At 45.1% G+C, this 15,503-nt stretch overlaps 3 non-coding genes across 3 annotated transcripts; 1 reads left to right on the top strand and 2 right to left on the bottom strand.

The window, feature by feature from the left end:
* Positions 1–13,731: 13,731 nt before the first annotated feature.
* Positions 13,732–13,804, bottom strand: TRNAK-CUU (transfer RNA lysine (anticodon CUU)). The gene has a single exon. It is a non-coding gene; the product is annotated as a tRNA-Lys (tRNA).
* Positions 13,805–14,797: 993 nt separating this feature from the next.
* TRNAK-CUU (transfer RNA lysine (anticodon CUU)) lies at positions 14,798–14,870 on the bottom strand. The gene has a single exon. It is a non-coding gene; the product is annotated as a tRNA-Lys (tRNA).
* Positions 14,871–14,987: 117 nt separating this feature from the next.
* TRNAK-CUU (transfer RNA lysine (anticodon CUU)) lies at positions 14,988–15,060 on the top strand. Its single transcript has one exon. It is a non-coding gene; the product is annotated as a tRNA-Lys (tRNA).
* The last annotated feature ends 443 nt before the right edge of the window (positions 15,061–15,503 follow it).

Genomic DNA, 15,503 nt, shown 5'->3' with positions numbered 1-15,503 from the left:
GACCTTTATCACCCGTGACCCCTGACACGAAGATGGTTTTGTTAGCCGGGTAAAGGGCAACCAACACCACGTTTTCTTTTTATTTCAGGGATGACTTGAGGGTATCTTGAGGCTTTCGCCTGCCCACTTAGTCAAGCTTGGTTGATATTATTCATGTAGCACACACACACACACACATGTACGTACGTTGGTGTGTTTGTATGTCTTATTTCACCACTACAATCATCGCAAATTTCCTCCCACTTGGTATTTACTCGATGTAGTTTTTTCCCCCCGACGAAGTCTTCCCCAGGGGCCAGTTTTACCTGGACGTTGCTGTGTTCCTAGACCCAGTGTTCCCAAAGCATGTTTTTTTTTTTTTTTCCTTTCTTATACATGGTTTTTTTTTCGAGTGTTCCCGTCCTGTATTATTTCCCTCACGTAATTTTTTTCTTTCTCGTGGCTTTTCCTTCATATAGTTTTCCCCTCATGCAGTTATCATCCCTATAATTTCCTCTTCTGTGGTTTTTCCCTTCCCCGACCATTATGTCTTTCTATACTTTGTCCTTCCTGTACTTTTCCCTTCCTATAGTCTTCCCTTGCTGTACCAAGTTACCCACTCTCACGTAGTCCCCCCCGGACGCCAGTTGTCAGCCGTGCGCTGACGTGCCCCCCCCCGTGCTTTACATCTGACGTCGGGGAAATCTCTCCAGTTCTGAGAATCGTATTTTGTCTTCCTCGGCGTAGATATCTCCCTGCGTTCCGTGAGCGTACCGACTCTACCTGGGCAGAAGTGCGTCACCGTGACGCATCTTTCCCGTGACGCAGTGTTCCCCGTGACTTACGCATCTGACTGACACGCTGCCTTCCCGTGACGCGTCCGTTTCAGCTTCACAACATCCGGGACGCGTTTCCTCCTCCTCCTCCTCCTCCTCCGTGACTCTGTGATCCCAGACGCACGGCGGAGGGTTGGTCCCCTCGACGCCTCGTACTTTTGGCCAGCCTAAATGTATATTTCGGACGCAGTGGTCTTGAAAGCAGTTTTTTTTTTTCGGGGGCAGTTTTCATGGATGCCGTTTCATTGTTCGCAGTTTTCGGGAGGTGCGGTTTTTTCTGGGGGGGGATTACAGTTTTCTTGAACGCCGTATTACCGGATGCAGGATCCTCGGATACAGTCTGTGTATTATTCCCTCTTTTTGAGGCAGTTTTATTATTAAACACGTTTTTCTTCAATTAATTTTGTAGTCTTCTCAACAGTTTTTCTTCAATGCAGTTTTTTTTTTTCTATTTCTCACATGCAGTTTTAAATGAATACTATCTTCTGAGATGCAGTTTCTCTGATACTGCTTTCATGGGTGCAGTTTTCTTAGGGCGTAGTTCCCTCATAAGTGGGTTTTGTTTTGTTTTTTTGAAGTTTTCACTCAAAAAAAAATTGTCCCTGAGCCCGTGATGTACCTTAGATGTAATTCTGAAATAACATTTTTTCCCCGAATGCAGTTTTGTTCCCATCGTAATACAGTTCCTGCTAGCAAAGCTGATAATATTCTCTCATTCAGTTCCTCCAGGAGGAAGAGCCTTCCCTTTAATTTTCTGCTGACTCAAGTATTCCGAATTTTTAGTTATCCTTCGCGTTTTTCCCCCTGATGGTTATTTTTCCCCCCCTGACGCAGGCAATTTTTTGGCCCCATAATACACTTCCTCTCCAGCAGAGCAGTATGGAGTGACCATATACAGTTGTGTCTACTCTCGAAAAAGAAAACCCAGGCCGCTCTCGCTACGCGGATCTGCCTGTCTTCTATAGGCAGTTTCATACGACTCTTATTCTTAACGGAAATATTGATATAGAGACGCCATCATTCCATTTTGTACTGCTGTGACTTCAAATCAATCACTCCGCACCTGAATATATATATATATATATATATATATATATATATATATATATATATATATATATATATATATAATGACCCTGCATGAGTGTTATACAAAGTTATCCAGTCCCATGAATATATTCCTCGTTCTTAGGGGAAAGAAATATAAAACAAGTATTAAACGTTCATTGTGTAATACTCATAACAAGCTCTGTAGATTAACATACTTTGCTGAAGTAATCCCGTACATGGGCCATGGAGAGGATGCGCTGGGCCATTGTGTTAATGTGGAATGCTCGCTGAATCACCGTGCTCAGCGCAAGTGCTCCAAACTGTTCCTGTATTTTTAATTCATATTTGTTTCAGCGGTTTGTTTTATTTTTTTTTTTTTTTGTTATTACGTTTTACGGACTTTGGTTATGCGAACATTATGCTGATATGATGTTGAACTTTTATTCCCGCATTTTTGAACGATTTATTCTTTATCTGCGCGTTTGATGGAGGATGTGAGGCTCGGTGTGTGTGTTTGTGATGGTGATAGTGATGATCGGGAGGTGCGATGTCCGTGATTTAAAGGTGACGCTGAGAGAATGGATGTGGAAGAATGCGGCCCTTCGTCTGTTCCTGGCGCTCCCTTGCTAACGCGGGAACCAGCGATCAGGTATGGAAGAAAAGGAAAAGACAATAGTAATAACAATAGTAATGATAATTTTCAGTGATGGTAAATAACTAATGATAGTAATAATGATAATGATACTGATAATAATGATAATTTTCTAAAATTGATTGCATACGTAGGCTGACGTGATGATGAAATGCATACATGTGTGTGTGTGTGTGTGTGTGTGTGTGTGTGTGTGTATGTTCTTAAGAGAGTGCGTGTGAGGTGATGAGCGTATGTGTGTGTTTGAACGTTCGTGAGTATTGTGTCATTTATGAGGCAAGAAGGTGTTTTATGAAATTGTCCTCTGGCGTTTATCGTTGTAAAGTTGATCGCACACACACACACACACACACACACACACACACACACACACACACACACACACACAGCTTTACTCAGAAATTCACTTCTTTCCTGCATGTCCTTCACGTGTGTGTTGCCAGATACCTGGAGGGGAGGATGTGTTGGTGTAGGTAGTGCGTTGGATGCCGTGTTATGTGCTGGCTGATTTCCTCTCCCTCCAGCTGACACTCACATGACCACTTTCCCTGCAGCTGACACTCACCTGGTGCCTCTCTCTCCACCTGGCACTCACTTGCTACTTCTCCCTCCAGCTGACACTCACCTGGTGCCTCTCCCACTAGCTGACGCTCACCTGCTCCTTCTTCCTCCAGCTGACACTCACCTGGTGCCTCTCCCTCCAGCTGACACTCGCCTGCTCCTTCTCCCTCCAGCTGACACTCACCTGCTCCTTCTTCCTCCAGCTGACACTCACCTGGTGCCTATCCCTCCAGCTGACATTCACCTTGCTCCTTCTCAATCCAGCTGACACTCCACACCCCCACGCTGACACCATCAGCCCCGTCGACCCTCGTGTATCTCGAATGCTACCCACAGAGTCTGTTTGCCTTCGTAACGATCTTAACTTTCCTGGTAAAAGAATCCAACTCTTTCTGAAAGATTTAGAACACCCTCCCTTGAAAATATGGCCTCGTGGCCAGGATTTTTGATGGCAATCGCGAGATCCAGCGAGGATCCCACGAGTTCTCAAACAAGAGAAGGGGTCATTATGAAAAGTTTTTACTTAATATTTAAGAAAATTGTTTCAACGCTGAAAATGGAAGGGGGAAAAAAGGGAAAATGGAAAGCGATTCCCATTTACATAAACAGGTTATCCCATCATTCTTGAATTACGTAATGGTGATATATAATGGTACCATCTCTGGGGGTGAGTGGCAGGACACCGCAGAGTGAGGCGACGACCCCCCCAGCCAGCCAGCGTTGCTTGGCGTCCGTGGCAACGCGTAGGTGTGGAACGTAACTAGGGGGGTGGGGGAAGGTGGGGGTAGGAAGGGAGGGGTCGTCCCCCCCCCCTTGAACCCATACATCTCACCATTTTTATGTCGTTTACTCTGGATGGTTAATATTGGAAAGAAATAAAGGAAAGGGATGTTGGACAAGGAAAGAAAATTTGGAGACATAAGATAGTCGTGGAGTGCGAGGCTGCGTATATAGTCTGGGGTTTATGGCAGTGTCTGTGTGGTCTGTTGGGTGTGTCTTTTGGGTGCGTTAGGTGTATGTTTCTGATGTATGTCGTGATGCTGTGTGTGTGTGTGTGTGTGTGTGTATTTAGGAAGGAAAGTAACCAAGCTAAAAAAAAAAACGCGAAGCTGTTCATTATTCATAACGATGCAGGGCTTCTCCCTGAGCTCAGAGGATCCATGGGAAGCAACGCCCTTTTACAAGCCCTTCTGCAGCCGCTCCTGCTGATCATGCAGGCGCCCCTCCCCCCTTGCCTCCCTCCTTGCCTCCAATCTGGAGCACGCCACTCCACACCCCCAGGTTCCGGAGTGCTATACTGGAGTGATCGTGTTTCGTCACTTACCACACAGAAAACAGATTTACGTAACTGACTTGGCTCCGTCCGCCCCACCCAACTCTGTGCCCTCTCTCTTGAATGTGGGTCACGTGATATCGCCTGCCAGTTTCCTACATACACAGTTGGACTGTACACGATTTGCGTCCGCACTTGCCTTTGGAACTGGGCTATTTTGAAATATTTTTTTTTTCTACCAGTTCACATCGCGGCCAGGCCTTAATTGAAAAACGCAAACGCGAAAATGGGTTAATAGAGAATGATAAAAATGTAAAAGGAGAGAGAACGTGTGAACCGATTTGGAGGAAGAGGGTGGGGTGAGGAGGAGGGGCGAGGAGAAGAGTTCCAAAAGCAGTGTTGGCAAAGCCGGAGAGACGTTACGACTGACTGCCCCTTCGAGTTTCCAGCGACCACACAGTACTTAGGTGATGATGCAGTCGCTTGCCCGGTATGACGAGGGCACGCAAGCAGCCTGGTCTCGGGAGAAGGAAGTACTGAAGAGGAAAAGTGAATCAACACTGCCGAGAAGGGCAAGTGGGTCAAGTTTTGAGGTCAGACTGGGAGAAGGTGGTACGTTCGGGTCGCACTGGACTCCAGTCTGTCTGGTATGTGGGGACCAGAACCTTCTCAGGTTGGAGAGGATATAGAGCTGAATGTGACACAAGGTAGGCCAGTGACCTCTGGTAGCGTGTCACAACCTTACGAATCTATTTTGGTTAGAATTAAACGACACTTCGTAGAATAATCACACAAACAATGAAATATGTGTTGTCGTTGAAATATATTTGGATACATACAGTTTAGTTTTCCTCTTATGCTTGTGGAGGAAATAGATATCGATGTTATGTGTCGCCTTACTTTCCACTTGCCTTCATTGTATCTTTCTGTTCTTCCCTGCAGGTGAGGGAGCTGCTCCCTCGCCTCTGGGCCCACACTCTTGGTATGGAGAGGGCGTACACTTCACCCACCAAGACCAGACCCCTTTCCCTGTTTGGTCACCTTATGTCTGATTCAGATTTTGCAGGTCAAACGTCAAGCGTAATTTACACTCGTGTGTGTGTGTGTATATATATATATATATATATATATATATATATATATATATATATATATACACACACATTTGCCGAAAACAAAAGAGGCAGAGCTCAGACGCCGTAGTTGCGCGTAAATATGCACCGTATTCCTCTCTCTCTCTCTCACACACACACACACACACATATATATATATGTATATATATATATATATATATATATATATATATATATATATATATATATATATATATATATATATGGGAGAGAGAGTAAATTGTTAAGGGTTAAGTAATGATTATTATGCCTGTATGGCTACAGTCCTTTTATGGGTACCAAACGAGCCATCGATTTCCTGGTTAGGAGAAAAAAAAAAAATGTTTTGATTGTGAGAGTGTTCAGAATTTTCTCTTTTCATTATTCATGAATATATGGATTAGATTAATATTTGAACTGTTAAAGTGATGAATTTGTTTTTAGTGTGTTCCTAAATTCAATATGCGAATTGTTTTTGCATTTGTATTTCTGGTGCGTACTTTTTATATTGTGATTTTTCGTTTTGATGGTTCTGTATGTTGCCATTTTTATTCCTGGCCCATCATTGTGCTCGACCAGATGGTTGGTTCTGTTCGTGGCCATTTTTGTACGCGACCCATCACAGCATAGCCCATTTTTACTAATCATTATATTCTACTTCTTTTTTTGTATCATAGGTGTTTTTCTTTTCTGTACTTTGTGACTGAGATGATATTTAATGATTTTGTTTTTAAGGAAATTATCTGGTAACTGGAAGAGTTATGTGATGAACGAAGGACGTAACGAGATTAAATGATGCTGTGCTTCGTTATTGTTGTTCACTCGTAATAAAAAAGATATAAAGAATAATCTGGAGTGGTTTATAATCATTGTATAAATGTGTAAGTATTACTATTCTCTAATTGTTTCAGGACCATTTTTCCTTTTCATGTTACCTTTCTGCTTTTTAAGAGTCAGGTCTGCAAACACCAGCGAAAGACGTTGTAAGTTTTCCTTTTTCTTCTACCTTTCTCTCACACCCGAGGTGGCGTTCATTGGGGCACGTCTTGCCCTCCATTTTCCATGAGCTCTTGCAGGCCCAAAGGCTGCGCTGCTCTCTGTGGCAGGAAAATAAGGGACTCATTTGGAGGGAAAGTTTCTTTGATAAGTCTGTACTCTCGATACAGCCTCGGAGTTGACTTTTCACTTGCGTCGAGCAGACAGAGTCTGGTAACACGTGTGTGTGTGTGTGTGTGTGTGTGTATATATATATATATATATATATATATATATATATATATATATATATATATATATATATATATGTATATATATATATATATATATATATGTTATCAGGGACGAAGATTGATTAAATTCCCCCGTTGTGGCTCCACCCCAAATCTCTTTCACGTTTTTCGGCTGCCTGTACGAGGGCGACCAAGGATGTTAGGGAGTAGCCTCACTCTTCGTGTCTACTGATCCCGTATTGTTATCTGATGACTACGTAATTTTGATGCCAGACATTAATGGATACAAGATGCTCTCGCAGTCATCCGCACCCTATTCCTCAGTGTGTATCAGAAAGAAAGAAATTACGGGAGGTCATACGCTGACGCATGAACGTACAGGTTCATTTGAGTTGTGTACAACCTCTTGCTGACATTACATCTAATATTAGACTTGTATCGACCGCAGTTCCTCCCAGCCGTTGCTTAGATCACAGATGAGTATAGAAGTGTACTGAACGCATTACACTGATTTTTTCTCAACCCAGTCACCAGCTGTTTGGCCCTTGTGACCTTGACATTTGAATTTTTACCCAAGTAATTCGTGGACTGTTAAACATATATTCCATTCAACCTCTGTTCTTAGTTTGGGCTTGCTCATATTACCTGTTACTGAGGTATGGATCCTGCAGACACACCACCAGCAGACTGGACGCTCACACAGACACACTAACAGACACATCAGTAGATAGACCACTCAGACAGACACACTAACAGACACCCCAGCAGACAGAACACTCACACAGACACACTAACAAACACATCAGCAGACAGACACACTAACAGACACCCCAGCAGACAGAACACTCACACAGACACACAAACACCTCAGCAGACAGACGTAAGCAAATCACCTCTTGGTATGGTGTGGGAAAATCACAGAACCCGAAACTCGTATTCCGAATTGCAGTTTACTTCAGCTTTGAGATTCTAAGTCATTCACTTAATTTCCAAGTGCAAGAAAGTTTATTTGTAGACAATAAGTTGGGTTTTAAGTTACTAATTAGGGGCGCCCGTGCAGGACGGCTGGGAAAGAAATCTGAGAGGGATCCATAGAAAGTCTCACAAGAGAGGCTTTAGAGACGGGGCTGAAGAGAAGGGGCTCTGGAACAGGGCTGTTATGGCTGGCCTCCCCTAAAAGGGGGCTATAGTAAGGTTATCCCCGGGAAGGGGTATCCACAAGACACGTTCCCCTTGGGGAGGGCGCTCCTTGAAGAGGGGCGGGTAAAGTTGGCTCTTAAGGACATCCAGGCGCTGGCGAACTCATCTCTCGGGGACGAAGCACGTCTCAAACTAGTTAGAAAATACGTGACGAATTTGGGACTTTCATTTTTTTTTTTTTTCCCCTCCGTTTTTCTGGCCCCTCGTTTACTGCCGCGAGTAATGTCTTTCTCGCGCCTTTTACGTCACACAACGAGTTGGTCGAACGTATCATTCTTTACGACGTGGTGTGTTTATGTATAAGCGTTTTAGGTCCTTTTTCTTATACTTATGGGTTCTATAAAGGGTCTTGACGGCAAAATTATCCCATCGACTCCTTCACTTGACGTAAGAGAGGCTAGTGGGTACTCTCTCTCTCTCTCTCTCTCTCTCTCTCTCTCTCTCTCTCTCTCTCTCTCTCTCTCTGAAGGTAGTGGTACATGTATACCACTAGAGGCTTCACGTGAGACTCGACCATATGGTACGTGAATGTCAATAAGCCAGTAGAAATGGACGTGAATGCATTCGTATTTTTTGTGGAGGTTTTGGACGATACATTTTGCGCTTTATCTCTCCCTCTCTCTCTCTCTCTCTCTCTCTCTCTCTCTCTCTCTCTCTCTCTCTCTCTCTCTCTCTCTCTCTCTCTCTCTGTTAAGCGATGACGTAAATGTAAGATTTATCGAGTTTAAAAGTATTTCATTAAAGCTAACCTGAGTTGTGCTGTTACATGTAAGGCGGTACACAGATGGAGTAGGGATAAGCTAGTGGTATGCCGGTCAAAATATTGGAAGCGGCTCCCGTACGTGGAATGGTCAGCCCCGATTCCCGCGCTGTTCTAGTTATTTCACCTGATATTGTGAAATTTCCAAAAGGGAATTGAATATCAGAATTTTTATATGTAAATGTATTTTTGAGGGAATGCAATTTTTTTTTTTTTTTTTTTTTTTGCCGTGTGTGTGTGTGTGTGTGGGTGGGTGTGTGTGGGTGGGTGGGTTTGGTAATAGCATATATGTATTAGACCAGTTCAGATCTTATCAGAAATGATAACAATATAATGATGGTAGGCCAACACTGTATTATATTTCCTCCCTCCACGAAGGGTAAGACAGCGTTATCAATTTCTTCCTCCAGCGGTGGCCATGGTAAGGGAGGGAGGGAGAGGAGAACCATGGCCACTACAAGATTACAGCCGTCGATATCAGACAGGAGCTGTCAATGGCGGGCAGATGTTGGTGATGTGAGCCGCCACACACACACACACACACACACACACACACACACACACACACACACACACACACACACCGTACCTTGTGGTCTGGCCACTGACTCAAATGACTGAGGCAAGTTTTGGGAGACCTGAGAATTCCTGTGGTAAACTCCTTCGATATTTTATAGGGTTTAGACTCGAGAATGCTCGAGGTCAAAATGCCCCAGTGTTGTATGTCCAAAACGCCTCTTCATGTCTTTGGGGGGGCAGTAGTTGAGAAGAGAATTCATTTGACACTGAGGTTATGTTTGCCTTGAAATCCGATATATCAAAACATTGAGGCCATTTCCACATTTCTCTTCATGTTCAGGTATAGCTAACATGGCGTACACCATGGCCAAGCAACCTCTGAAATCATTCCCACGTGTCCAGCCAGACTCCTAATACACACCAGGGTTCCACACCCCCTACACAGATATTTCATTATTCACCTTTGTCCTCCGAGCTCACATGGCAGGTCGGACGTCTGTCCGTCCCCCTCACATTTCCAGCCCGGCACACAAAACGACTCCTTTGCCCCAGAGCCAGCAGTAATTCCCGCTGGCATCCTCTCGTGGGAGACCAGACCACCTTAAGTCTTCAAAGAGTCCAGCCTCCTCATCTGTCCATCTTTTGGTGTGGTCTGTGTTCCCCCTCCCTCACCTTCAACCATCGTACCCAGGGATCCCCCACCCACGCCATCTGACGTACTCGCAACACGGATCTAACAATTTTATTCCCCACATCTTTTTCACACCTTTATTCTTACCTCTTGCTTATCTCCTGCATCCTCCTACGAGACTTAAATGATTCATTTCTAGTGCATCAGTTTTCTCAAGTGTGAGTCAAGGAAATATGTATATAAATGAGAGATGGGACAAGCTGCCTCCTCATCCAGGCTTCTTATACACTGGACGCCTAAGGTCTCCTAGTTAATCACAGGTTTCAGTACCCCCTCATTTCTTCTCTCTTTCATAGCTCTACTGCCAGACTCATTTTCCTCACCGTCATGCTTAACCTCCTTGAGCACGACAAGGGTTCAGGTTAAAGGCCAGGCCCAGGAGTCTTAGCGTCGTGATCGGGTCGTACCATCGTGCTGACACTTGAGGTAACATTGAGGCCGGCTCTTCTCATCATTCTGCTTTTCTACAGTTTGAATCATGATCTCCAACATTCTGCCTGATTCATCCATCCCCAGTCAACGACTGCAGTGATTTCTGTGTTCCGCCAAGGTCTCTCTCTCTCTCTCTCTCTCTCCCTCTCTCTCTCTCTCTCTCTCTCTCTCTCTCTCTCTCTCTCTCTCTCTCTCTCTCTCTCTCTCTCTCTCTCTCTCTCTCTCTCTCTCTCTCTCTATATATATATATATATATATATATATATAGCCCTGCCGTCACTCCACCTCGCTGTCAACTCGCGTAATGCTCCTACTGTATGAAAACAACACACAACGCGGGTGAAATTAAGCTTCCCTCAAAGTTGTATCACTTTTGTTTCAATTATTCACCCGTACTACCATGTAGTGTCAGACTAGGGCTTACTTCATTACAAAGCTCACAGCAGCCTCCACAAGTCTTTTACACACTTTAGTAAGTTCAAATTACTCGTAGATGTTGACTGCTTACCATGTCATACGACCATTAAGTCCATGGATGATGTCTACACTTTCTCGGATTATTTCCCACTCAGCCAAAATGCCCAGATATGTTCTTCACACCCTCTTTCCCTCCCAGATCCTTCCAGTACCACATCTGCAAAGAAATCGGTATTTTTGTTTCTCACACGATCAGTCACAGAGGGTCCACGTTATCAGTTACCTGTTGCCCAGGACACCTATTGTTCTTTCTAACTTTGTACGCTTTTCCATCAGATGGTGGAACGATTACTGCCCTCGTCCGGTCATCAGGCACACGACCCTACTCTTCCATGTTGTTATACACTCACTCCATAACCAGGGAACTGCTCCTACCCCTCTATTATTCTCCATCTCGCTCACCACCACCAGCCACGACCCCAGCTTTTCCCTTTTTCAGTTACGTTAATGTTCACCTCATCTGGTTTTAATATCTTCCTCTCACGTGCACACCCCCATCCCGCGCTTGCCCAACCTCTCCCACGGAACCGGTACCCTCACATCTCTTGTCATAACGCCATCAGTTCTGGAAGATACTCTCCCTAACTCGCACAGACGTCGACTCACACAGGTAATCTCCCATGGCTGTCTAGCACACCCTCACTCTTCACATGGACCTCCTTTCTGTACCAGTAGACCTTCTGCCAAAATGCCTCGGTAATCTTCCTCTAATTTTCACTCCTGTTCTTCGTTGTTCAGTTCCTTTCGTTCTCCTCGTGTTCAAAAACTCGCGTTCCTTTTCTTATCCTCCAGACCTCGTATCACTATTCCGTTTTTCTCTGTGTTCTTAAGGATTCCGTAATTGTTGTCTTTACTTTTGTCGCTACAGGATAGTGAAGGATAGATATAGGATAGTAATTTATATTGATTAAATGGTCTTTGACTACGCCAACGGCGTTCTCCAAAATAATTAGCTTCGTGACTTAAACTTTTCGTCGTATGGTTTTAAAGAACGCACACCGTGCCCGGGGTCATGACTGCTACGTATATTTGATGTCATCACCCGTTGTGAACGGTTAATAGAACACGACAGTCGAACCCCTGAACACGACGACGTTACCTTTGACCACGACGAGATGACCATCGGGCATGATGGCCTGGCCTCTGACCCGACCCTTAAGGGATGAGATCAAAGTTGGGCCTCGTGCCTTAGCGTCACATTGTGGTGGTTCAGGGGTCGATCTGCGTACTCGAGGGGGGTCTACTGTGACACAACGGACAGACGGACGGACGAGATAAACCGTACACTCTTGACTGTGCCGGGCCGTTTGCAGCACATTGAGACGTCCCCATAGTGTAGTATCTTGACAGCACTAAGATACACAGTCTTCAGAAAGTGTACACCTGTTGGTAGTAGGTAAAAAATAATAGAAGAGCAAGTCAAGAAAGTGGTGGGGTTAGGAAATATTTGACAGTCTTCCACAAAGAACTTTTTTCCTTCTGATTGATTTATACTCTTTTCTTTGAAGCTATGGGATCCTTAGGGTGGGAGAAATATTTTTTCTTTACCTTGGTGAATGTATATTTTGGCCTCGGGGAAAACTTGCAGGTGAAGAAAAACATCTTAAGAGGAGAAAAGAAGCGTTGGTCGTGGAGACTTCGCCCGCAGGCACCTGTGTGGGAACACACGCACTCAGGGCTCAGGGGTACTGTTCTGGCTCAGCCTCTGCCGACACGACATGAAACAACACTACTAGGGTAGTTTCTCATATGTGTGTATATATATATATATATATATATATATATATATATATATATATATATATATAGTGATAAACTGTGTGTGGTTTCACACTATGTTGCTGATAGCCATCGTAAATGTGACGAACGACACGATAGCCTCGGGTCTAGGCTTACTGTACTGATAAAACACTTGTAGAGGTTATAAACAACGGCCTTTAGCTCACAAGATTAGACCATACTGATGATAACAGACGTCCTGAACGAGACAACATGCAGTTCACGCGACAGTACCCACCATACTCTGATGACAGGATTCAACTGCTTAACAACGTAGTCGTTCGCAAGGCTAGACCAATCACATTGATGACGTACGTTCGTAAGCGCACTACATCACACGAGTTGACCTGTGATGCTGATATTAGTAACGAGCCTTGACCTAATTCCACTTGGAACACTGGCGTCCAGATTACACTATAGCAATACGTCTGGCGCCAAGACTAAAGAATGTTTATTAATAATGAACACAGACCGCATCCAAGATCTCATAGTTACCATAAATGTATATGTAATTTACGTATGAATGTGTCTATATTCGGGTACGTGTGGACTGAATGGCAGAATTATTTTGTAAGGAAGTGGGTTATATAAGTAATGTGATTTATATCGATATATACACCAAGAGGGTATGAAATGAATGTCACGATTATTGTATATAAAGAGGATGACGTATCCTATACTGAGAGTAGTGTGAGGGAAAACTTTGGTCCATTATTTTGTGTGAGTCCTGGATCCTCGGTGGCGAGTATAGCAGCATCACCACGACTCATGTTGTTCGGCCAGGGATCTTGTGTGGTGCAATTAGTTGAGTTCTCGGACCGAGAGAATTACCTGCAATGTGTTGCCATTAGTTCTGTTAGGGGTCTCAAATGCGTGGCCATCAGTATGAGGGAACCGAAGGGGCTCTGGACCCAGAATTGTGGCCACCAGTGTGAGGGAACAGACTAGACATTGTACTAAGAAGTGTGGCCACCAGTGTGAGGGAACAGACTAGACATTGTACTAAGAAGTGTGGCCACCAGTGTGAGGGAACAGACTAGACATTGTACTAAGAAGTATGACCACCAGTGTGAGGGAAGTATGGCAGTTGCAAGTACAGTCGTACAGTAGCCAGTATCGTTGCCCTTCGCCGACAGACTCAAATATACCTCACGGTTCCCAGATGTCCAAAAAGGCGATGCGCCCAACGTGGGGCTCGAACCCACGACCCCGAGATTAAGAGTCTCGTGCTCTACCGACTGAGCTAGCCGGGCTTGTAGTAGATGGTTGGCTGGATTATATAAGGCAAGACCAGAGCTGGACTCTCGCCAGCTGGTGTCCGGTCTGTGGGATTATTTGTGTAAAGGCGGCTAAGTGCTTTTCGGGACCATGCTCTGAGCCGCTGTTATACGGCTCGTGTGTGTGTGTGTGTGTGTGTGTGTATATATATATATATATATATATATATATATATATATATATATATATATATATATATATATATATACAGTGTAGTGTAGATAAGTTCAGCTTATCGGTGTTCATCATAACGCTAATCTTGGAGGGAGCATTGATCTCTCTCTCTCTCTCTCTCTCTCTCTCTCTCTCTCTCTCTCTCCCTCACAGATGTAACAGCAACCCCCGCCACTTACAGCTCAGTGGACACTTGAGTAATACGGTGCGAGCTGAGCCTTTGCTCAGAGCTACGACATGACGACCATTGAGCACGTCGGTGCGCCCCTTGGATATGATGGCCAACCGAAATTTTAAGAGTTGTGGTCGTTGTACTGGAGGTCGTTATAGTCGTCCTGCTTCTCGGTACCACTTGAGACCTAACACAACCTGTGCTGACCTAAACGACGCGTCGCTTCAAATCTGCTTCCTTCCCTCCTTCGTCTCCAGACTTAAAGAAAAATTTTCCTCTGCCACCAGTTCGTTTCACCAAGGGTCTCACCCCTAAGGTATGCTCCAGGGTCGTACCGTCATGATCAGAGGTGGTGTCGTTGTGCTCAAGGGTTGTATCAGTGTGCTTTAAGGTCGAGACGTCTGCTCCAGGGTTACACCATCATTGTCAAGGTTGGTACAACTTGTGATCTAGGGTTGTACCATCATGTCCAAGGGTGGTACCGTCGTGTTCAAGGGTCGCACCGTCGTGCTTATGAGAATGAACAGGAACGTCGTTCTCATGTACTTGAAGATTTGGCACAACTACTTGCTTTACCAAGCCCCAAGGGAAACTACCCAGCCATCAAGCACATAAAACAGCTCGCCCAACGTGGGGCTCGAACCCACGACCCCGAGATTAAGAGTCTCGTGCTCTACCGACTGAGCTAGCCGGGCTTGTTAACCATGGGTGCCGTCATAACACAACGCCCGGCCACCTGGGTGTTAACACCACTACACCACTGGTCTCCCACGTGGGTCTGGCCAATCTCCCACGCCTGGCCTCCGTCTCACGCCCGGCTAGCTCAGTCGGTAGAGCACGAGACTCTTAATCTCGGGGTCGTGGGTTCGAGCCCCACGTTGGGCGAGCTGTTTTATGTGCTTGATGGCTGGGAACTTTCCTCTGGGCCTTGTAGTAAAGTCTTTGAGGAACTCCATCCCTGGGTGAAGTTCCTGCCTTTTAAACCTGTGATCGTGAACTGTTCTTGTAGCTCTTGGGAGCATCCTTCCTCTTCATCCTCCTAAACACAAAGGTAAAACCTTCTAACACAACGGTACGACCCTCGAGCATGATGGTACAACACCTGAACACGACGGTACGACCCTAGAGCATGATGGTACAACCCCTGAACACAACGGTGCGACCCTCGAGCACAAATGGGGAAGAGACGCTTTGCAGGCTGAACTGGTGGCAGAGCGGAAATGGTTGATCCTCAAGTCTGGCCGGAGGTAAAAGACTGAGGGTCGTGGGAAGCAGCTGTGTAGCGTGGCCTAGGTCAGCACAAGTCGTGTTGTGTTAAGCCCCGACGG

Source organism: Panulirus ornatus, chromosome 32 (assembly GCF_036320965.1).
Source record: "Panulirus ornatus isolate Po-2019 chromosome 32, ASM3632096v1, whole genome shotgun sequence".
NCBI classification, from domain to species: Eukaryota; Metazoa; Arthropoda; class Malacostraca; order Decapoda; family Palinuridae; genus Panulirus; species Panulirus ornatus.
The sequence above is the reverse complement of the archived record's forward strand: the minus strand, read 5'-3'. Positions and strand labels throughout refer to the sequence as shown.